The following is a 22,894-nucleotide window of genomic DNA, read 5'->3' as shown; positions in this document are numbered from 1 at the left end:
CGACGGGGTGGGGGTTGCAAAGAACAGTCACTTTGAGTCAGTAGAACCTTGTTTTATCTGCCATCCCTCCCTCTTCCACAAAATGAATCTCTCTGTAGGCTAATGTTTCTATTGTGTTAAAGTCTATGAATCAGTGTTTATTGTTGACTGTATTCTTGTTGTAAACAAGGTTCTATTTGGGTCGTCCTGCACCTATGTTTGTAAGGCACCCATATCCCTTATCACTTTAATGTCCTTCATTGTTTTTATTAACTGTCCCACCAAACAAATGTTCACTATCCATTGGCTATCCTTTGCCAGAAATCAGTCCCAGGATGCTTGTTTCCGGTCCAGGGAGCACATGGCTTGGCAGTTCGGGCTGGACTGTTCCCATGAGGCACAGGGTCAGACTGATTTGCATATGGCCATATCTGAACTGGGGTGGCAGAGTGGGCTAAAGAACGGTGATGGATTAAACCCAGATCTGTTGATGAGTATGAGTGTTTGATTGGTTCAGATGCTCCGTCCATCACCACCCCCTTTTGTACCGCTTTGTTCGCCATAATTTGGCAGGGTATGCTCAGACGTGAGTCCCTTGCTCACTTTGCCACTGGATTCAAGCAAGCCTGGCTGATGACGGCTGTAATGCCAGAAACCGGTCCTAGGAATCTTGTTTCCGGTCCAGGGTGGTCATGGCTTGGCAGTTCGGGCTGGATTGTTCCCATGAGGCACAGGAGCAGATGGATTTGCATATGGCCATGTCTGAACTGGGGTGTGAGCTAAAGAATGATGATGGGTTAAACCCAGATCAGTTGACTGGGGGGTGAGTGCTTGCAATGTTTAACACTCCTTCCATCATCCCCTTTGGTCTTGCATAGTTCCTAGGGAAGCAGTTTCGTGATTTCTACTGTGTCTTCCCATTGTTGATTGTCAGACCTGCTCAAATGTGCAGTTGAATTAGCTATATGCCACTGTTCTGCAGTAACTATTTCTAAAATCTTATCTACTCTATCCCACCATTTACTGTTTGTCTGGGTGAACCAGTGGTTGAGGATGGGTTCCGAGATCCTATTATGGTTGTTAGTTACTACACTGCTCTTTGAAATGAAATTGGACTTATAAAGCGCATGGCTGCCCGTAAGCGTCCCAGCGCTACCTGACAAATAATAAGAAGCTCTAAAGGGGGTAGGAGCTTTTAAGGGTCTTTGGGGAAGAGAAAAAATTTAAGAAGTTTGCGAAATTTGACAAGGGATGGTTCAGTGCGAATGTGTCTCGGGAGGGCGTTCCAGGTCTTTGCCGCATTTACAGAGAAGCGGCGGCCTCCCGAGCGGGCTTTTCTGACTCTGGGGACTATGGCCAAATTTTCAAGATCTGATCGAAGGGCACGTGGGGGTCTGTACGGGCGAATCAGGCTTCTTAGTGCCAGGGGTCCTTTGCCTTGGAGAGCTTTATGGACCATACATGATGATTTAAAAGATATGCGCTCACGGACTGGGAGCCAATGCAAAGCTTTCAGCAGTGGTTTTGCAGAAGCTCTTCTAGGGGTGCCCATGAGCATCCTGGCAGCAGCGTTTTGTACCCATTGTAGGGTGTTAATGGTGGCTTCCGAGGCTACCAGGAGCAGCGCATTACTGTAGTCCAATCTGGACAAAATCAGTCCCTGGATCAGTAATTTTCTGGATTGGAAGGGTAGCAGTGGGAGGACTTTCCGCACAGTTCGGAGCAAGCCGAAGCATATGCCTGCCACTTTCTGGGCATGTGACCTGAAAGTTATTTCAGGCTCGAACCATACCCCCAGGCTTTTAATTTTGTCTTTTGGTGGGGGCACCTCACCCATACAAGGGGGCCAAGATGCATTAGGTGGGGAGGAAAATTGGTGACCCAGAATTAAAATCTCAGTTTTTGCTCCGTTCAATTTGAGCTTAGAGTTAGTCATCCAGGAGAAGATTTCAGAAAGACAGGCCGAGAGGTTGTCTGAGCATCCCGCTTTTTGCGTCAACGAGACGACTAGTTGGGTGTCATCTGCGTAAGTGACGCATTTAATCCCAAACGGGGCTACTACCTCCTCCAGTGGGGCCATGTACACATTAAACAGGGTAGGGCTCAAAGATGAGCCCTGGGGGACTCCACACTGGAGGGGAGTAGATTTGGACATAATACCATTTTCCCAGATTTTAAATGCTCGTTTATCCAGAAAGGATTCCAACCATTTCAGGGCCATTCCCGCAATCCCCAGTCTTGCAAGACGGTGGACTAGTATTTTGTGGTCCACCGTGTCAAATGCAGCGCTTAGGTCCAGGAGGATCAGAACTCCTGATCCCCCTGAATCTAAGATGCACCTTGCCTCCTCAGTTACCACTATAAGGGCTGTATCAGTGCCCTGACCTGGGCGGAAGCCCATTTGCGAGCCGCTTAATAGGTCATTGCTTTCTAAAAACCCAGAGAGCTGCTGGTTGACAATTTTTTCAGCGATTTTCCCCAGACCGGGTAGCAGCGAAATTGGGCGAAACTTGGCCTAGTCAGCCGTGTCTAAGCCTGTTTTTTTCAGGAGTGTCCTGATTGTTGCTTGCTTCCAACTAGGTGGAACCACCCATTTAGTGAAGGAGGCGTTTAATAATTCCGTTGCAAGGGGGGTAATGGTGTCTGCTACTTGTTTAAGAATGTACATGGGTGTAGGGTCGGAAGGAGAACCACTCTTCACCGCAGAGAGCGTGTCACAGAAATCATCCATAGAAATGGTTCTAAGGCTATCCAGCCGGGGTGTGTTAATCGGGACCGAGAAGATTTCATCACCTGCAGTGGGGACAGCCTGTGGGAGGGAGTCAAGTATTCGTTGTACTTTGATGTCAAAGAACTCTGCAAGCAGGTCACACCTAGCTTCAGTGCACTCCTGGTTGGTGGTTGGAATGGGGGATTTAAGCAGTTGCTTTACAATTTTGAAGGTCTCCTTGGAGGAGTTGGCGGACGTCTTAATTTTGTCCTCAAAAAAGGCCGCCTGGGTTTTCTGCCGTGCAGCTTTGTATAGTCGTAAAGCCGCCTGGTAGGAGACTTTACTGTTGGCTGCCCAGTCCTTCCTCCAGGTGCGTCCAGCTTTTTGCAGTTTTTCCTAAGATCTCTCAATTCGGTAGTGTACCATGGCGATTTAAAAGTACTACTTTTCTTTATGATCTTTTTCAAGGGCAGTACTGCATTGAGGGAATTATTAAGCCAGTTCTGAAAGTTTAAGTCTGCTAGCAGGGGATCTGATTCTGGCACAGGGGCCATTTGTTCTAGGGCCTGAGTCCAATCTTCCACTGGTAGTTTTGCCCATGCTCTCTGTGGTATCCGCGGACACGGGGCGTTTCTTTCTTCTGTCAAGATTTTCCAGGAGAAGGGGACCATAAAGTGGTCAGACCATGGAAGTGGTAGTGGGGGCTTAACCATAAGTTGATTGTTGTTTGAAAAAATGGGATCCAGCAAATGTCCCTTAATGTGTGTGCTTTCTGTGTTTAGGAGTATTATTCCAAGTGCTTTGAGGTCCGAACTGAGGTCAGAGGCGGCCTTGTCACTGGGATCATCGAAGTATACGTTCATGTCTCCCAGGACCAAGAAATTGGGCGACTGGGCTGCCGTCCCTAGTATGGTTTCCAGTAAGGATCCTGTAAACTGTTTTAGGTGACCTGGCGGGCGATAAATGAGGAATCCTGCCATGGAGTTAGTGGGGGAGGTTTGGATATAAAAATGGGCACTTTCTGTGTCTAGGATACAACCATCCTCGATTCTGCAGGAATAGGTGTCTTTATATATTATTGCAAGGCCCCCTCCTTTCCCTTGTACCCTATGCTGGCACTGGATGAAAAAAACGTTTGGAAGGGCGGTGTTGATATCATAGTCTGAGTTCAAGTGTAACCACGTCTCAGTGAGGAAGAGTAGATCCAAATTATTGTCTTCGATTAGTAAACTAATCTCAACTGCATGTTTAGGTAAGGATCTGCAGTTTAATAGTGCCATCCTTATATCTCTACAGACATCCCTATCATTATTTTTGACAGGGTTTTGGTCAGGACAGTTTTTGCATCGAGAAAATTGCTCGTCGAAGCAGTCCACCTGGGAGCACCATAGGCCTGTCTTGTCCTGTAGTAGCAAAAGTTCCTCCCTAGAGTAAGTTGAGTGCCGCCTATTGTTGGCCGGCATAATGGCTGGCCCTAGGTCCGGTCGGGCCCGGACGGGCCCATACGGGCTTGCCTCTGGCGCGCCTCTGGCGCGCCAGCGGCGCGCCCGCCCACTGCGCGGACGGGAAGTGGCTTTCATTTTTTAGGGCTCGGGCCGTAATTCGCCTGAGCGCTAGAGCGCCAACCCTGCCTTTACCCCCAAGATGGCGGCCCAAATCGTCGCCCCCGGGAAGGCTGTATGTGAGCGTCAAGAGCCCCAATATCGGCCCTCGGTGTGCTCCGGAATTGTTGCGTCTCGAGCCCCCAGCAAAAACACGTGGGTGAGTACCACAAACAAGTTTACAACAATTTAACAATTTTAAAAGCGAGGTTCAGTGCAAAGACGAGTGCAATTAAAAAACAATTTTTTCCAAGGCTAACTCCCGGCTTCCGCCTCAGGAGCGTTCTAATAAGAGCAGGTAGGTCTTTATACTGGGGGAGGGAGTTTGTAATGGGAGGGCACTGTATTTCTTAACAACTGCAGGAGTAAATGACTTTGCAGTAGCCATACTTTTTTTAGATCAAATTTATTTTTATTGACAGTTGCATTCAAGTAAAACAATACAGCAAACAGATAGACATAGCCCCCAATGTGATGTCGCCCCAAAGTCCACAGTAAGTATCAGGAAGCAGTTCTCTGGAGCAAAGTGCCATGAGTTCGCGCAAGAGGGCACGAGTCCCGCACGGTAGTCAACTGTCTTTCAAAACCCCCTTACCCTGCCTCCCAACTGGGCCCTCCCTAACCCCAACCACCCTGTCCTTAGAACTAACCCCTACCCTCCCTCCCCCTTCTGACCGGTGTGTATAGCTATGTAGGTGTGTGGCGTACGAGTGTGTCCTCCGTTGAATCTTCATGTCCCATCTCCTGGCGGCTTATGGAATTCATCAACTAGTCTAAGGACTTTGAGATACTTTGGACAGGTGAGCTATCGGAATTCTCGTGACATTAGGGAAATCAAGGGTGCCCACGCTTCCCTAAAGATGTCGGAGGTCTGTGTTAGGGACGCCTGTATCCGCTCCATACCTAGTATATACCATAGTCTGTGGAGCCACCCTGTGTGTGTGTGGGTTTCCTTGGGGTGCCCCAGAGTGAGAGAATGTATTGCGTCGCTGCCCCTATTGCCAGCCCCATTTGGCGACCTCGAATGGATTTGAGTGGAAAGGTGAGCTTGTTGGGCAGGCCTAGAATCGCGCAGGGGATCTCCGTTTCGAAACAGTCGTCCACATCCCGAAGGACCTCCACCCAGTACTCCAGCACCGTCGGGCATTCCCATAGCAGGTGGAGCACGGTCCCTAAGTCTACAGCCCCTCCAGCACAGGGGGTCCCGGCGAGGATTGCTTTTGTGTAGGCGCTCCGGCGTCAAGTTCCAGTAATACGCCACCTTAACCGCCGCCTCTCGGCTGGCTACATTACGGGCCGTGTGATGTGCCCGGTAGTAGACGTCTTGCCATTCCTTGTGTGAGAGCTCACGTCCCAGTTCCCGCTCCCATCGCTGCTGTCCCGCGGATTTAGTTGTTGGTTGGGGAGGGGTTAATATCTTGTACAGTTCTGTGATCGCCCGTTTATCCGAGTTTTTGGCAAGAAGCCATTTCTCGTATGGCTTGAGAGCGCGGCCTGCGTGTGGTATGACGTCCTTACTGGTGAGCCAATGCCTCAGCTGGAAATATTGAAAGTTTTGCGGTTTATGGATGGAGTACCCATCCTGTATGTTTGTCAGTGTCATAAAGCCTTGTGTATCGAATAGGTGACCTGCTGAATTGCACTCGGTCAGTTTCCATTGCAGGAAGGAGCCAGGGACCATTCCCGGTGGAAACGCCGGATTTTCAAATAGTGGCGTCATTGGAGAGGGGAAGGACGTGAGGTCTTTTGTCACTGCTACCGCATCCCAGACTTGTAGAAGCGTTTTGGTGATAGGTGATTTTTTAATGTATGCTGGTCTATCCGTTCGTGCTAAGAACTGAATCTTCCAGAGCGGCATCCCAGCCATGGCCCTGTCCTGGAATAGCCAGCACTTCTCAGACATCGGCCTGGACCACTCCAAAAGGTATTGCATCTGTGTAGCCTGAAAGTACCGCCGTAAGTCGGGGACCCCCAACCCTCCCTCTGCGAGAATGCGTGTGAACAGGTCACCCCGCATCCTAGGGCGTTTGCTTGCCCATACGTATTGCTGTATCGTGTCTTGCAGCTTCTCGATCATTCCTATCGGAGGGGTGACTGGGATGGTTTGAAACAAATACACACCTTTGGCAGCATGGACATTTTGACCGCAGCTACCCGACCTAGCCACGAGAGCGGTTGTTGTTTCCAGCGCCGAATATACTCTTGGATGTTTGTGAGCAGTTTAGTGTACTTCAGCTCCACTGTTTGAGCCGTATTAGGTGTTAGTTCGATCCCCAAATATGGGAGTGCAGTTCGTATGGATAGCCCTTCCAGGTTTAACGAGCCCCTGTTGGCCTGGCGGGCGTTGCACCCCAGGGGGAGAACGACCGATTTGCTAATATTCATTTTAAAGCCCGACACCTCCCCGAATCGTTTCATCTCTTCCAGGAACGCTGGTATCGAGACCCTGGGATTGTCCACAGCGACCAAGATGTCGTCTGCGTACAAGCTTATCGTGTGTTCCTCACCCCCAAAAGTAATACCCGTAATGGCCCGATTGTCCCTCACGCGCTGGGCGAAAGGTTCTATATAGAGGGCAAACAGTAGGGGCGAAAGCGGGCAGCCCTGCCTCATGCCGCGGCATATGGCGAATGGTTTGGAGCTTGCTCCGTTTACTTTAACCATTGCCTGAGGGGAGGTGTAGCAACTTACTACCCACGCCCTGAACCTTTCGCCCATTCCAAATCTCGCTAGCGTCCGGTCAAGATGGATCGCGTCTGAGGTATTATAACACGCTTTATCGATCACGTGCAACAGGCGTTTGGTGTTGTCTGCGCTTTGGCGGGTGGGGACAAAGCCCGCCTGGTCCGGCTCTATTATGACGGGAAGACATGGGCCCAGTCTCGCGGCTAGGATCCCAGTGAAAAGTTTCAGGTCTATGTTGAGGAGGGAGATCAGCTGGTATGCCGCGCATTGGGTCTTGTCCTTGCCAGGCTTCGGTAGAACGATAATGGAGGCCTCTAGCATCTCTGGAGGGATCGATCCCGGCCCCTGGAAGGAATTGAACAGCTTTGTTAGTACCAGGGACAGCAGGGGGCAGAAGGACTTATAGAAGCCCGCCGAGAATCCATCTGGGCCGGGCGCCTTGAGCCGTTTGAGGAGTGCAATAGCGGAGATCACTTCGTCTAAGTGTATGGGAGCATCTAACGCTAGGGCGTTTGCCTCATTGAGGGCCGTCACGTTAGCTCCCTCCAGGTATGCTGCTCCCACGTCCGCATCCGAGGCTGGGTCAGCCGTGTAGAGTGTAGCATAGAATGTCTTAAATGCTTCGGCTATGTGGTCGTCTTCCCGGAGCTCTCGGCCCCCTTCCTCGCATATGAGTGGGATTTTGGCCCGGACGATTTTCGCTTTGAGCTTATTGGCGAGTAAACGACCCGTCCTGTCCCCCCCACATAATACGTATGTTTAAGGCGCAATGCGGCGTATTCCGCCCGGTCAAGATCCAGGCTCGCCAGCTGTGCCCTGGCTGCTTTCAACTTGCGCCAGATTTTAGGGGCCCCTGTTTGACTGTGCGCTTGTTCTAATTCTAGCACTTGTGCCGACAACTCCTGGCAGCGTTCCTTCCGCTCTTTGTTTTCTGCAGCCGAAATCGCAATCAGCTCCCCCCCAATAACCGCTTTGAGCGCCCCCCAGACCGCTGTCAGTGCCACCTCCCCTGTGTCATTCTGGGATAGGCAGTCCGTGATGCTCTGGCTAATCTGCTGTGTGACCCCTTTGCGGGAGAGTAGAGTTTCGCGGAGGCGCCAACTGCCCTCGTGCGTTCGTTGTCGTGGTACCTGCAGGCGCAGTACTACTGCATCATGGTCAGATAGGGCCGCTGGGGCAACTTCTATACCCCGCCCCATGGGGGCCAAGTCAGTGGAGCTGAGGAAATGGTCAATTCTAGCATATGTGTGGTGCACATGAGAGTAGAAGGTATACCCTGGGACTGTGCGGTGATCCTCCCTCCAGGTGTCCAGGAACCCTCGGTCGGTGAGCCAACGTTTCCCTTCAGTGGAGAGAGCCCCAGAATCGCCAAACCTACGACCTGACCTATCCCTTTCGTTATCCATGACCAAATTTATGTCCCCGCCAATCAGTATGTGCCTCGAGCTAGTGCTTAGAACTTCGGAGAGTGCCCCAGTAAGAAACGCCTCTTGTTTTGTGTTAGGGGCATAGATGGACCCCACTGTGAGCGACAAGTTCCCAATGTATATCGTGTGGGCTAGGAGCCTGCCCTTAATCTCCGCTACTTTGTCCCCCACCCTGCCTTTGAAATGTTTAGCAAAGAGTAGGGCCACTCCTGCTTTTTTCTCTGTGGTGGAGGAGTAAAGCTGGGTCGGGAACGCCCTGCACCTCATGCTATGCCAGTCCTTAGCCAAAAGATGTGTCTCCTGTTGGAGGCACACTGCTGCCCCAGAGTGTTCCAGGTATGAGAGTACCGCTCTCCTCTTGATCGGATTGTTTAGCCCTTTAACATTGAGGGTGAGAATCTGGGGAGTCTCTTCAGTCATGAGAGTGTATGTTACCACCTACGCTCTGCAAGCATTCTAGTGGAGTAACACTCTCCCCACCTGATCTCTTTGCCTGAGCGAATGGGACACACCTGGACATAACACCGGAACTCCCCCCCCCATCCCACATCCTCCCTTCCCTCCCCTACCCCCCCCGCCCCCCAGTCCAAACCTGAAACTCCAACTGGTGAACATTGTCCCAGGCCTTTGTAATGTCTGTCCAGGCCTGTGGTGAACGAGTAAACGTGTGGGTGTGTGGCAGTGGCGGCTCAAGACCCCCCCGTCCCGCCCCCCGAGCGTGTCGCCACAACTTAGCTGATTACGACCACCGCTTCCTTTTCTCAGGATTCGGCGCCAGTATCTTTGGAGACCTCTTGAATCGCCGCGGCCTGTTCTTGTGCCATTGTCTCTGGGTTTGGCTTGAGGCTTTTCTTAGGGGGGGCGTCCTCGTCTCACCTTCTGCCAGCCGTCGCCAGTCGCCTGCCAGGATCTAGATGAAGCCCCGGACGATTGCCCCCCCTCTTTGTCGGCCGGCTGGTCCTCCTCGTGTGGGATGCCTAGCAGGGTGCAAGTGTCTCGTAAGGATCGCAGTTGATGGAGGGCTCCATTCCATTTAAAGATCAATCGAAACGGGTGCCCCCAGGAATATGGAACCCCCTCGTTGCGAAGAAAGGCTGTGGCTATCTTGAATGATCTTCGCTTTTGTAGGGTGATTGCCGATAGATCTTGGAATAGTTCCACTGCTTGGCCCTGGAAACGAAGAGGCTGTTTGAGGCGTGCCGCCTTCAGTATGCGTTCTTTGAGAGGATAGTCAGGCAGGAAAGCCAGAATATCAGGTGTAGGGCCCGGAGCCCGGCGGGCCGGGCCCACCCTGTGGGCTCTATCAATACGGATCTCAAAGTCCTCGTCTTTGTCGAGCACTGTTCGGAATAGGGTCTGTAGGTATCCTGCCACATCGTCCCCTTCTGCTTTAGAAGGCACATTTCGGACCCGAATGTTGTTGCGCCTTGAACGGTTTTCTAGGTCCTCTGTGTGAGATTGAAGGTCTGTTTGTTGCTCGTTAAGTCTGATAATTTCTTGCCACAAGAGCTCTATCTCCTCGCTTCTGGCCTGCCCCGTGAGCTCATTACTTAAGAGGAGGTGAAGAGGGCCTCCATGAACGCTTTGGTCGCTGGGGCTTCCCCTGCATCTTGATCCTGTCCTTTAGGAGGGGGCGCCTGAGCTGGCTTGTCGGGGCTTTTGTCGCCCTTAGCAGTTCCCTTGGACAGCATCTCAGGTATGGTGCGGCCCCCTTTGCGGTTGGAGGACGCAATCCTCCACCCCTCTGCCGGTCCGGGGATCCCCGGGTCTAGTGGCTTTCCCCGGCGGGATCTCAGTCCGTCCGTGCTGGGCGCACAACGGGAGGGGAAGGTGGTGTGTCGCCGCGAGGGTCGAGAACCCCCGGGTCTAGGGTCCTGGGGTGTGCTGTCTCACGGCGTCCTACAACGGCCCACTCCGCCGTGTTGCGGTGGCCCCGCTTCTTCGGTACGGCCCCTGCTCCTTGCCCAACACCTGGGGCCCGTATTGCGCCCCCCGGGCCGCTACTCCTGCGGCGGGGTCTCTCTACGCCTCGTGTTCCGCTAGTCCAAGTCGGCCCCCAGGCGCGTTGATCTCTAGGTGGGTACTCTTTGGGGTCTTGAGCGCCACCTCTAGACCCTCTCTTGTTTACCGTGGCTCCAGGGGCTCCCCTCGTCTGCTCCTCCCAGTCCGTGACCCGGTGGGCTATGGAGATGCACGGTCAACTCCGGCGATGTCAGGGTCACACGCTTCGTAGCTATCAGGGGCCCGGGGCTCACCACCGAGGCATGCTCAGCATCTTTCGTGCTCTCCTGTCCACCCTGGGGTTGTCCTCTTTCTGCCCCGACAGGCGGTTCCACTACCCCTGGTTGTGGCCTGGTTGTGCTAGGCCGAATGGCGCCGGCGACCCAGCGGTGGCAACGCTGTTTCAGGCCCTTGAGATGTCACTCAGGATCGATGGGCACCAGGGACTCGTGATTTCGCCCCCCAGATCGGGGCCCTCCAACTCGCCACGCCACCCTCCTCACCTGGTCAAGCAGCCTGTGTTCGCCGCGCCTCCGGCGGCTAGGCCCAAGCCGGGGCCTCGAGTAAGACTGGATGCACGCAGTCCAATACTGGCAGGCACCCCTCCGGGACCGCTGCACCGAATGGCGCCCCCGGTCCAGCGGTGGCAACGCTATTTCGGGCCCTTGCAATTTCACTCCGGATCAATGGGCATCAGGGACTCGTGATTTCGCCCCCCAGATCGGAGCCCTCCAACTCGCCGCGCCGCCCTCCTCACTTGGTCAAGCAGCCTGTGTTTGCCGCACCTCCGGCGATTAGGCCCAAGCCGGGGCCTCGAGTGAGATCGGATGCCGGCACCGTGGGCGTCCTATTTCACGGGTCCTTCCCCGGGGGCAGCGCAGTCAGTGGGGTGCGGCACTGGGCCCGTACGCTCCTTCCCCTGCTGGAGCCGGGTCGTGGTTTTCGCGCCTCCGGGCCGCCCGGCCCGCACCGTCGCTTCACGCTCCTCTCCCTTGCCCGGAGTCTCGTTTGGGCCCCTGAGTGCCCGGCAGTTGTCCCGCTTGCCTCTGGCGTTCGGCAGCGGGGGCTCTGTGGCGATTAGGTCTGCCTTGAGGCCCAGTCGGGGAAACGGAACGGGGAGCCTCCTCGGGTCACGTCTCACCGAGCCGCCATCTTGGAGTAGCCATACTTTTAAAACATCCCTAGCCTGCTGCACTAAACTAGGGAGCTTAGGAAGAAACTATTTACTTCTTTGTTTAGGTCTTGCCTCCAACAGGAAACATAACGGGAAGTACTTCAATAAACAGTTTAGTCCCAGCTGACCTTTTTGTAACCACATGATAAGTTGACATATCACCCTATGGGAAGGGGCTAGATGGATAATTGTTAACGGTGTGTGCCGCATCAGCCTGTGAATTATCTCATATTTTGTGTACAGATTGTTGATGTTCTTATAAAGTACAGATATATCCATATATATAGTTGCTCTCTTCCTCCTCGTGTGCCCTGTGTAGGAATGGTCTACTTATGTCAGTGTTCTATAATTCAGGCAGTTATTCGTCTTTTATTATCTGTTTTTACACATAAGCGTGAAAGATCTGAAAGTAAAAATAGATCAAAAGATTTCTTCTTCTAAATAAGAGACTGTATTTTGACTTGAAGGTTTTTTTCTTAACCGCAGAACGTCTTTCTTATTTATTCACATTCGGTATGAAAAGTCGATGTGTCTGTTTCTAGAGTTGTCTGCCCACTACTGTCCTTTTAAACTTGATCATCTTCTTAAGTGTGTCACATGTGTTCTCTTTTCTGTTACTGGGGGTCTTTTTCTTTTTGACTGTCAGGCTTCGAAGATTTTACCACTGAAGAAGTGATCAACTCGTCAACAAAGGCACTAGTGGTTTAGACCCTTTTGGCATAAATAAAATATTCCATATTATTGCAGAATATGTCGCACCGCGAGATGAGCCTACCCCCTGCCCGTCGAAGCATTTGAAAGCACTAAAATAAGTAAGCCTCTCCCCTGCCATGCAATACCTGTGTGCCTCTCAATGTTACATGTTTGTAAGTCCTTGTACGTCATTTTCTACATTACGGGCATAATTTGCACCCTGATCTTCCTGACCACCATAGTCGGATATACAAAATATGTTAACGCGCCGTGTGTGGTATTTACAAGATAATTAACACATATGCTCATCGATTTTTTGAGCATTTTACCACTGGCAATTTTGCTAAGATGTACAAAAGGATTTAGGATAGGGTGTGCCTTTTAGGGGGCCCACACCGTCCATCTCCTTGTTCATGGTCCTGACGAATACCGGGTACTTACCCATATGGTAGAAACATGTTGACCAATCCACCACTACACATATAGAGATACCTTGGTCGTAACTCCCCTTCCAGTATCTCGCCCCCGGTTTTTTAACATTGTCCAGTTGCTTCAAAATAAAATTCATTTTTTAAAATTAAACTAGGACAATTTTTAACATTTATTTTTGCACCTACATTCACAACCTGCTCCACTGTACTACAGGTGTCGAAGCAGACCCTGGTGACGCTAGGCCACCAGGGTGGACCCCGATGATGAAGCATGTCACCACTAGGTTGGTGAGTGAGGGGTTTCTAACAAAAGGATGAATCCTTCCTTTTCATCATTGAAAACCCCCCTTTAGGAAACCTTTAGCTTTACTTCAGGTGATACTCCTCCATTTGTTTTATTGAGTCCTTGACCAGGGGAATAGGAGTATTCTCCGTTCACCACGGGTAAACACCATCCCTTGCTCTCCCCCTTGTTTTCCAGTATTGATTTGGGATACCTCACGACAGAGAAGGGTACCTCGTGACCGAGAGCTGGCGGGTACTCAGTACACAAGTCTCCTCGTATGATATCTGGTTTGGGATGCCTCATGATTTCCTTAAACACAGACCATTAACTAAAGACTGATCATGAGAATGCACCTTTTACCTCTCACCAGTGATGGCTCACAGGTAACCAAGACTAGGCAAAGCTTCCGCCAGCTCTCGCCCAGTGCTTAGCATTGAAAGACCTTTGGGAGCACTCCCCAGTGCCGGACATAAGAAGACCACTATGATTCCTAACCAGTACCCGGCCAGGGGCCTCATGGGTACCACCTCAAAGATCACTCGCCGGCCCCTGGTTATCGAGAGGATTCCATAAGAGCTCTCAACAGTGCCTGCTCCACAAAAAGGGCCATGTGACCTCTCACTAGTATAAGCTCACTAGTGCATGTAGGGTAGGCCCACGATTTCTCACAAGAGACCGCTCACAGACCCCTACCAGAACTCCAGCCCTTATCTCTCAATAACGAAATGTCTGAAATGAGAAAGGCTCCCAATACCCCTCCTTCTAGGCTTCTCGGATTTTAGTTCCGTACAAGAGACAGCTTTTATTAATCAAAGTTTTTATTGCATTCCTTCACATCTATGTATGTGCCTGCAGTAGCCATCAAAGCATGCAGACAAGTACTTTACAGGTATTTATTTGAATGCCCCCTTTCACAGTACAATAAAAATACGTGTAGAGAAATTTAAATAATATATTAACAACATATTAAAAATAACCCCGAAGGTACAGCTTGAGGTCTGTATTTTTCATTCCCTGAGAAATTCTGGGTTGAACTCATCATGAAAGTGTGCACAACCATTGTGACTGCCATTCTGAGATAGCAGTTATCGCAGCCCTCAATCCTGCGAAAGTCAATTAACTCTGCATAAACGTTTAAGCAAGATGCCCAACACAGAAGGCACACTTGTAAGGCCACACATCCTCAAATATAACCCAAGAAAATCTACACATCCCCCTCAAAACCCTGGTAGAGAAACAGGTTCACTGCCCCCAGTATATTTTTCAGAAAACAACCGCCGCATCACAGTCCAATTTTAACACAATAAAATTAGCTTATAGATGTTCTCACCATACCATGGGCAAAAGGCTTGAAACTCATAAAATGAATGGAAAATGTTATTCACCCTGTAAGCATCTGTTTGTAGCATGTAGTGCTGTTTACTCCCATGCTCTGCATACTCTTGCCATCAGATATTCTTCCCTGACGAAGTCTTTCGAGTCACAAGGTATAGGGACTCCTCCCTTAGCTGCGATACACTTCAGTATCGACTCCATGTTAGAATGTTTTTGGCACAGCGGATGAGGGTGGTGTGTAGTGTCGAGTGAACACTATAATATATAATACACATGTATTGCACATAGGAAAATTAGAAGTGAAAGAGTGAAGTGATATGTAATCAGAGCCACACGTGTGCAGGAAGGAGGGTGGGTGCATGTGACTCTACAGCACTGCCCGCTCGAACAGATGCTTGCGAGATGACATTTTCCCTCTGTAGCATGTGCTGATGTAGATACACACTCTCTGCACAGACTGTAAAGCAGTCCCTGCTCTGAGCGGTAACCAGCATGTGGTTGATGAGGTGTCTGTAATAAGGTCCTTAAGGCTGCTTGGCCAACCATAGCCTGTCTGGCTATAACATGTCTGGCTAGAACATCACCAGTGTTTAGTAAATGTGTGGAGTTAACCATGTAGCCGCCTTACATATGTTGGCTAGGGTAATGTTGCTTAAGAAGGCTATGGATGCAGTTTTCTTGCAAGCAGAGTGAGCCCGATGGGTATCAGGGATGACTCTTTTTGCCTTTTGATAGCAAGTCTGTATACACTTGGCTATCCATCTAGCAATTCCTGCTTTAGATACAGGATGCAGTAGGTTGCCCCTTGTGGGGCTTTGCATAGGCTATGAAGAGCTGGTCTGCCTTGCGAAAGGGTTTAGTTCCGTCACTGTAGTACACAAGAGCGTGCTTTACACCCAGGATATGAAGCACTCTCCATACTGCCGTCGTGTTGTACAAAAAACATACTGCTAACTCAACCAGCCTGGTTGAGATGGAGGGGGGAACTAGTTTAGGAAGAAACGTAGGATTTGTCCTGAGCACAACCCTGTCCTTGTGAAAGCAGATGACGAGCTACTACAGTGTGAGGGCTTGGTACTGGAACAGACCAGAATGTAAGGACTCAAATGAGGAGACATAAGTTTGGAAAGGACGATATTAAGGTTCCACACTGTTGGCACCCTGGGAGATATGACTTTTAAGACCTTTCATTGATGCCTTGATTACAGATATGCAGAAGAGGGAGGAATGTACCCGGTTCTGTATGTAATGAAAATGAATTAAATTAATAGAGCGCACAACTACCCGGGGGTATCTAGGCATGTATGCAGCAAAAGTTGCTAAATAAAGCTGTTTCAAAGTGCAGGTGGAGGAGGTAGGTGATAATATCATGGACGGCATGCTTTTCCAGTTTGCTGCATCCCCGTGTGGTAGGTCTAAGGGACTCACGCAGGATATCCATACATACCTAGGGGAGGCCCAGGTAACCAAATTCTAGTACCTCATGGGCCAGATTTAGAAGCAAGATTGAGTTGCTTGGGATCTGGGTGCCTGATATGGTCTTGATTCTTGGTGGGAAGGCCAAGCCTGTCGGGGAGCTTTTCACGTGGACTGATGAACATCTCTCACAGGGCCAAATAACAAGGCTGCCTGGCACAGGTGGGGGCCATCAGGGTTTGTGACGTTTGTCACATCTCCCACACCAGCATAGGAAATAGTGGGAGAGGCGGAAAAGCATAAGTAAAAATCCCTGACCAATTGATCCATAGTGCATTGCTTATGGGCTGTGAGGGTGGGTACCTGGAGACGAACGAACTTTGGGCATTTTGCGTTTTTAGAGGGGTGTACAGGGGTACCTCAGAAGTTCCCCAGTGCAATGCAGCATTGTGCCTGGTCTGAGTGCCGTTACACAACGCTCAGCCAAGGGCTGGAGGGGTGGGCATGTTCCCCATGCAGGCTGTTAGGCCTTTTGTCCAGACTTCACTGCAGCGGTGCAAACAGTTAGAAGAGAATTTGTACCAGCAAAAAATTAATTATAGTCCCTGGGCTTTTCTTAACGTCATTCTGTACCCTGCCAGACAGAGTAGATCACAAGGGTACACAAACTATATTCACCTCCCCAAAAGCAGTTATGGACTTCTTTAAGTCTCAGGGACGAATTCGCCGCACCACTCCAAGATCTGACCTGGATGCTGTAGACAATGGGGACTAATGAACTCCTCACAGTATGATCATGTGTCTTTATAGATAAGTGTCTGTGCTGAATGCTGATATGTATAGGGCTCATGGACTACATTGAGTACCTATTGCATGCCAGTTTGGTTCCCTGCAGTTTTAAAGAGCTACTTGCTGGATTGATTTGTGCTTCTATGTTTTTCGATTTCATATGTAAAGTGTACCGGTTGTACTGTTTAGCCAACAGCTTTGGATGCCTCCCCCCCCCCCCCTCATCCTTCCAAATTGCCTAATTTAAGTCCGGCAGAATTTACCCGTATTCCCGGCCCCCTCTGTTCCATAAGAGGGTAGTTGGCATCTCGCTCCCCACGAGGGCATACCCCACTGGGTTTTGATATATGTTGACTGTCTTTTAGTCTTTCTGCAATTTATATTTTTGCATAAATAGGTTTGTATTTTCGTTTTGTACTTCGGGTAGGTTTGGCAATTTCTTAAGGCTGGAGTGAGTGGGACTGTTACTACTTCATTGAGACCCCGTACATGCGTCCCCAATCTGATGGCTATAATCTCGCCCCTTGTGTCTCGCTGCCCTCCTCCTCGTCAATGCGTGGTGGGTAGGACGTGAAATGAAAACTCCAATTGGTCGCCTCAATTTACTCACTTGGAACATACACGGATTAAACAATCCCACAAAAGTCAGGCAGGTGCTAGAGTACTTGAACCGCCATCGGGTTCACGTTGCATTAATACAGGAGACGCACCGCACTGCACAGTCAGCTGCCACTATTGGGGCACACACAAGACTGGACTCCTCCTATTCTAGAGGGGTCCTTATTAGAAGAGGCACCCCCTTCAGCACACTCCATTCAGAGACAGATGACCAGGGCTGATATATTATTTGGCAGGGCAATTATGGGGGAACAGTCCTGACTCTTATGAACATATATGGCCCCAATATCAACCAACCCGAACTGTTCACCACACTAGGCACCCAAATATATGATTTACAACCTTCCACCACTCTATGGGGCTGAGATTTCAACTTCCCATTAGATCCGAATGTGGACAGATCTGCTGTTTCATTCTCGCAGGATAGACAGTCTGCTAACGTGCTCCGAGATGGTATGAAACATCTTGGCCTCATTGATATTTGGCTGGCCCGTCATCCAGAGGACCGGGAGGGAACGTTCATAACCACTGCACACACGTGGTCACGGCCGGACTACTGGTTGGTGACAAGGGAGGCAAGCACATGGGTATCAGATGTGTGCCACCTACCCATAACATTGTCGGACCACTCTCCTGTGTGAATGTCCAGAGAACTCCAGACTAATGTACCAAAACTCTTTCAATGGAGGGTCCACGTCACTGCTGTTGGATGCACTGTGCAGAGGTGGAGTGCACATGGCACCCATACAATATTTTGATGAAAATAAGGGGTCGGTTGAGGGAGCAGGGATGCTAAGGGAAGCATTTAAGACTACTATTCGCGGAACCTGGACTGGGCTCCGTGCTGGTGCATTACAGTCCCTGAGCTCTCGCCTACAGTCTCTTGAAAATACTTTGAATACTCTGGAGAGAACATATGCGTCTACCCCTGACCCCACGACGCTGGCAACAATCAGAACACACCTAACGGAGTACACTGAGGTGGCGGATCAAGAGGTTTGGTATATGGAAAAATCGGAGAACCGCGGAAAACCAGCTATATACTGACCATTACAACCCTAGACTGGGAGCATTGTCATGAGCCCCAGGCAATCCTGAACAAATTAGTTGATTTCAGCTGTACAGCGCACACCCATCGGCAGATGCGCAGGGATAGGCCATGTACATGAATGACATTGCACTTGCATGGCTTACGCCGGGCAAGAGAAAGTTTCTGGTTCAACCGATAACAAAAGAGGAGATTGGGAATGCCATACGCCTACTGCAGAATGGGAAAACTCCCTGGAGCAATGGCCTTCCCGTGAGTTCTATAAGATGTATTCGGATCTGTTGGTACCCCACCTCATGGGGATGTATCAGGAGGCATATGAGAAACACTTGTTGCCCCCCACTTTGAGAGAAGCATTGTTAAGTATGCTGCTGAAACCAGATCAAGCGCCCGAGAAGTGCGATTCTTATCGTCCATGATCATTGATAAACACTGATGTTAAAATCCTGGTGAAAATCCTTGCAATCCAGCTGCAACCATAATGGCGGTCACTGGTCTTACCGACCAGTCCGGCTTAATTCCTTCTAGATCGACCACCCACAATCTCCGTACAATATTTGCAGTTTTGCACCAATTGGACCCCTCGCTTCCAGCTGCAGCGGTCTTCCTCGATGCCACCAAGGCGTTTGATTCCATACAGTGGCCGTATATGTTCACAGTGCTGGCTAGGATGGGGATACCTCAGGCCTTTTTGCATTGGATCTGCCTATTGGACGAGGGCCTTGTAGCCCGCGTCCGAGTGAATGGTAGAACAACTGACTCACTGCGTATTCACAGGGGGACGAGACAGGCATGCCCACTCTCCCCGATTTTGTTCGCCCTATCGCTGGAGCCACTAACTTGCATCAGACAGAGACACTCAGCTGCGGCCCTGTGATTTCGTCAACGCCCTCCGGCCATATCGCTATATGCAGACCATATGGGGAAATATGTGAGGGATCCAACTGCCAATTTAGCCCCGACGGTGCAAGAGTATGTAAAATATGAATGGTATTCTGGACTGAGCATTAATTGGTCAAAATGAGTCATCTTTCCACTAACCCCCTCTACAGTGCCCCATGCGCTGGAATAACTGCTAAAGCGGTGCAAGGATTCTTTGAAATACTTGAGGGTATGGTTACACCGCAACCGCGAAGTTGTAATCTGCCAAAACTACGGCACGGCCAAATCTAAGTTGCAGGATCAGATATCAGATTTCTGTATTTCCTTATCAATATCCCCATCCCTCTGACACACACTTTTTTTAAGACACTGCAATTCCTTATGTCGAGTCTGGCATGGGCTGGCAAACAACCTAGAATCAGTTGACAGACCCTCACACGCCCTTACACCCAGGGTGGGGGGAGGTTTGGACACCAGATTTTTACCTGTGTTATCTGTGTGCACAAGCCCACTTTGCACAATACTGGTACCACCCTCAACGTTACATGCCAAACACTGCACTCTAGCATGATGTAGCCCACCCCCATCCCTCTCACAGCTATATTACTGCATACTCTCACGACGAACACACCCAAGGCAGTCAGTTCACTGCACAGCACAACAAGAGCCTGGCAGGCTCTTGCCACATGAGCTTGAAGAACACTGCTGTAAACCCCGTCATTGCCACTATTGCACCATCCATCCCTATCAGTCACTGGAGAGCCAAGAGGAGAGGGATTGCGGCTAATGGGTGACGCCTTACCCGGGGGATCCTATATCACACCAGCGAAGTTTCAGGGGGATCGTGACTGCAATCCCCTCCACAGCTTTGTATACTATAGGCCGACAGTGGCCATGAAAGCGATTTACTCCTCCTTTCCACAAGAACCGGCAACATTGGGGTCTTTGCAGGTCGTACTCTCATCCACAGATCGTAAAAAACGTATATAACCAAATTACATAATGCCTCACAATGTGAGCGAGGTGGGTCTGTCGACACGCTACTTTGGACCGTCCATTATTGCAGGTGGATTGGGAGTTCTGCTGTATCCTGCTGGGTAAACTCACTGCAACCTAAGAATCATACACCTTAAATATCTACAAGAGGTGTAATATTCCCCCCTCCAGCTGCACAGATTCGGGTTGCGGGTGGAGGTGTCCTGCATGCGCTGTGGGGACACTGCAGCAGATTTCTTGCATGTAGCATGGGTGTGCAGCCCTGTGGCCCAATACTTGTCGCAAATCACGCAGACTTGATCCGATATGGTAGAAGAGCAAGTTTAATGTACCCCCAGAGGAATGGGGAGTGAGGACGAGAGAGCAGAAGAAAGGGATACAGAGAAAGGATGGAAAGGGTATCAGAGGGTAAGAGAGGCATAGTGAAAGTGAATTAGAACAGAACAAGTGTGATGGGGTAGGGAGAGGGGAAGAGAGGGAGAGAGAATATGGAGCGCAAGCAGGAAATATAGAGAGAAGGCAAGGACAGAGTACTAGGAGAGGTTGATGAGAAGGGCTTGAAGGATTGGAGGGAAGTGAAAACAGAGAAGAAAATGAGAAAGGGGATGGATAGAGGACAGCAGAGAGATTTGTAGAGGACAGAGGGAGCAGTGTGCCTGCGGGCCTTATAAAATTGCTTCAGCCCATTAACCTTAAAATTGTAGCAGTGTCATTGTTAATTGCAGACCGCAGGGTGTCATTGTGTTGGGGCGGGAGGCGGCCCCCTAAACATGCTGAAAGGCTTCAAGATCTAGCTTATTGCAGGGCTCAAATAGAAATATATGCAGAGTAGCTCCCGCCAGCTTCACGACCAAAAGACTTCTGTGGTCCCTATGTTTCCAATTTATCGTTTAGCCATGCCAACCAGTGAGATATGGTAGAAGAGCAAGTTGCGTGTACCTACTGGGCCTTATGGGCCAGTGAGATTAACTGTGGTCCATTAAAATATTGTATTTGCCGGGGCAGGGGCGTGGGGAGGGGTGTGCGGGCCGCTCAGGGTGTCATCACTGAGGGGGTGACAAAATAGCAAGAATATGTGTTTTAAATAATTTTTTTGCCATTTTGTCAACCTGGGGGTGACAAGAAATCTTTTGCACCGGGTACCAAATGACCTTGCTACGCCACTGGGAGAGGGGGGGAATGAGGAGGACAGGAAATAGTTATATTGTCTTTCCTATGGAATTGCAATATCGGAGTATACGTTGGGCTGTTCATTTGAAATGAAATTAAATGAAAAGAAAATTTGTAAAGCGCGGTAGCTACCCTGTGGTGTCCTAGCGCTGCAGACTTGTGGCTAGTGGGGGTCGGGGAGAAGATTATTCAGGGTGTGAAAAGAGCAGGGTTTTTAAATGCTTGCGGAAGGATAGTAAATTGGGCTCTGCGCGCAGGTGGTGGGGAAGGGAGTTCCAGAGCCTTGATGCGTTGTATGAAAAGGATCGGCCTCCGCATCTAGCTCTCTTTACCGTGGGGACTGTCTCCAGGAGAGAGGATGATGATCTGAGGTGTCTAGCGGGGCTGTAAGCAGTGATCAAGGAATGATTAATGGCAGCTCCGGTTTTCCAGTATGCTCGGTGAGTGATACAGAGGGTCTTGAACTCAATTCTTCGTCTCACCGGAAGCCAGTGGAGGCTCCTCAGTCCGGTCTTGACCGAGAGAAGACGGGGGATTTGGAGTAAAGTGCGCGCCACGCAGTTCTGCACGATCTGGAGCGTGTTCAATGTGGACTGGGGAGCTCCTAAGTACAGGGTGTTTCCAAAATCCAGCTTGGAAAGAACAAGTCCCTGGATCATTATTTTCCTGGCTTGGAAAGGCAGTAAAGGGAGGATCTTCCGTATTAGCCTAAGTAGGCCAAAACAGGTCGCCGATAGTTTAGTGGCTTGGGCGTTAAAATTGAGGGATTTATCGAGCCATATGCCTAGTCTTTTGATTTTATCCTTAGGAATGGGGGGTGCGCCTAGGCAGGGGATCCAGAGTGACTTGAGTGCGAGTGGGGAGGCGTTGCCTAGGAGCATTAGCTCAGTTTTTTCGCCGTTCAATTTAAGGCATGACAGGGTCATCCATTTGGAGACTCATCCAGGCAGGTCCTATGGTTGTCGGGGTTCGTGTCCATTTGGTTAAGGGCCACCACTAGCTGAGTGTCATCTGCGTATGTGATGATTTTTATTCCATACGGACGGACGACCTCAGCTAGTGGCCCCATATAAACATTAAATAGCGTAGGGCTCAAGGAAGGGCCCTGGGGTAAGCCGCCGACAAGAGGCTTGCTCGGGGATGTGATGTTACCCTCGTACACTTGAAAAGAGCGATCAGAGAGAAAGGATTCAAGCCAGGCAATGGCCTTACCAGAGATCCCGATGTTCGCAAGCCGTTGGAGTAGCGTGCTATGGTTGACAGTGTCGAAGGCGGCAATTAGGTCCAGGAGGATTATGGCGGCTGATCCTCCCTGGTCCAAGATCTTCCTTGCCTCCTCCGTCACTGCAAGTAGCGCGGTTTCAGTCCCATGCTTGGGGCAAAAGCCAGTTTGGGAGTTATCGAGCAGATGGTTAGACTCGATGAAGTCTACTAGTGCAGCGTTGGTATGTTTTTCAAGTAGTTTACTCAACCAAGGGAGTAGGGAGATTGGCCTATAGTTTTTAGGATCACTCTGGTCAAGGTTGTTATTTTTTAGAAGGGCCTTAACCATGGCGCACTTACAAGGAGGTGGGACTGAGCCAGTGGCTAGAGAGGTATTAAGCAGGTTCAGTACAGTTGGGAGAATTTTGTCGTTTACCATACTCAGAGTGC

Source organism: Lissotriton vulgaris, chromosome 7 (assembly GCF_964263255.1).
Source record: "Lissotriton vulgaris chromosome 7, aLisVul1.2, whole genome shotgun sequence".
Lineage (NCBI taxonomy): Eukaryota > Metazoa > Chordata > Amphibia > Caudata > Salamandridae > Lissotriton > Lissotriton vulgaris.
The sequence above is the reverse complement of the archived record's forward strand: the minus strand, read 5'-3'. Positions refer to the sequence as shown.